The sequence below is a fragment of the Notolabrus celidotus genome, chromosome 6 (genome assembly GCF_009762535.1).
Source record: "Notolabrus celidotus isolate fNotCel1 chromosome 6, fNotCel1.pri, whole genome shotgun sequence".
NCBI classification, from domain to species: Eukaryota; Metazoa; Chordata; class Actinopteri; order Labriformes; family Labridae; genus Notolabrus; species Notolabrus celidotus.
In genome coordinates this window covers 37129417-37131148 of record NC_048277.1, presented here as the reverse complement: position 1 = coordinate 37131148, position 1732 = coordinate 37129417, and positions in this window count along the sequence as shown.

Here is a 1732-nt window from a genome sequence, read left to right as displayed (position 1 = left end):
CAGCTCTATAAGATAAGATAAGATACTCATTTATTCGTCCCACAACGGGGAAATTCATGGAGTTACAGCAGCAAACAAGAAGGTGTACAGTACAAGAATTTAACTGTATATAGGAAAGAAATGTCCATCAAAGACGACAGCTTGGCCATAATTCTCCTGTCAGCCACCACCTCCACAGGGTCCAGGACTGAGCTGGCCTTCTTCACCAGTGTGTTCAGTCCCGCTCTCCTGTATCCTGTCCGCCCACAGCAGGTGAAATCCTTCCAATGTGGCGTTCATGTCCGGTGTTAGCTCTGTTAGCATGATGCTACTCTGCCAGTATTCCCTCTGGTGCTGGGTTAGCTCGTCCACCTTATCGTAGATAGATCTTACATTCCCCATAGCGGCGGGTGGAGGGACAGGTCCATGTCGTCTTTTCTTAGCTTGCACCTCAGTACCAGCACGCCATCCTTGACAAACACATGAAACCACAGAGGAAGCACGCGCGTGTGCAGGAACAGCTGAAGTGAATCAGCTTCATTAGAAAGAGAGAAACTGGTGTGAGTTAAAGCAGAGGAGATGGAGGCAGGGCGCCACCTAGCGGACAAACACAGAAACTGCACACAAGAAGCTGCAAAAGTTCCTCCCGGCTGCTTCAGTCACATTTCCTCTGGTCTCCAGAGATTTGAATGAACATTGATCGATTCATTGATTTGATTTGATGGAGATGATTTCAATCAACAGTTTCAGTGTAGAGCGTGAAACTGATGTGTTGCACGGAGAGTTTGTGTTTGAACATAAATCATCTGCTGGAATAATGTTCAGTCATTGAGTGTTAGAACAACTCTTTCCAGCTTTCTCACTGATCACCAGGCGGAGTTGAATACTTGATTCTGATTGGTCTAAACCCCTTGACAACGGTTATTAACTCCTATTAGCTCACACACATCCCATTAGATCAATACGCAGTGAGGAGATTTGGAACATTTCATCTCCACCTGTTGACACTGTGGCAAAAATATTTTCATGCTTAACAACATGGATGTTTTTTTAACATTTCATCTGATGCTGCAATCCAGGCCCGCTCACCCTGTCAGGTGTCATGAATGGAGAAACTGGAAGTGCAGATTTAAAATAAAAGGTTTTAATAAACAAAACTTACTAAAAACGTCAAAGAGTCAAATCCAGATAAAACACAGGAGAGACGAACAATGATCCAACACAGGACGGGGGAAACAGAGGAACTGAACACACTGAGTGATTAACACAGGTGTGGACACAGGACACAGGTGAGACTAATCAGGCTCATCAAAAAAGGAGGGAAACACACAAGGACAGGAAGTAACACTAAAGTGGAAACACAGGGAGCAAGAACTACAAAATAAAACAGGAAACACAAGAAAATACAACAAGAGACGAGGATCACTAAACACACAAGAGGGAGACGAAGGAGAACTAATACAGAACAAACACGGGGAGGAACCAAGGCATGAAACACAAGGACAACACTAAACTAAGCATCAAGTCATGACATCAGGATTCTAACTCACATAATCACCAACTCACTGAACATTATCCCTGACTGAAGAACTAAAGAACCAAACCAGACTCAGAGAAAACTTCACTTTAGTTTATTTGAAAAATCAAGACAAGAAAATGACTTTTTCATTCACACTGTTCATCAGTAACATGTCCCAGAATTCAACACTTCTCATATTTTCATATTTACAGATTCTATTTACAAAAACAATCC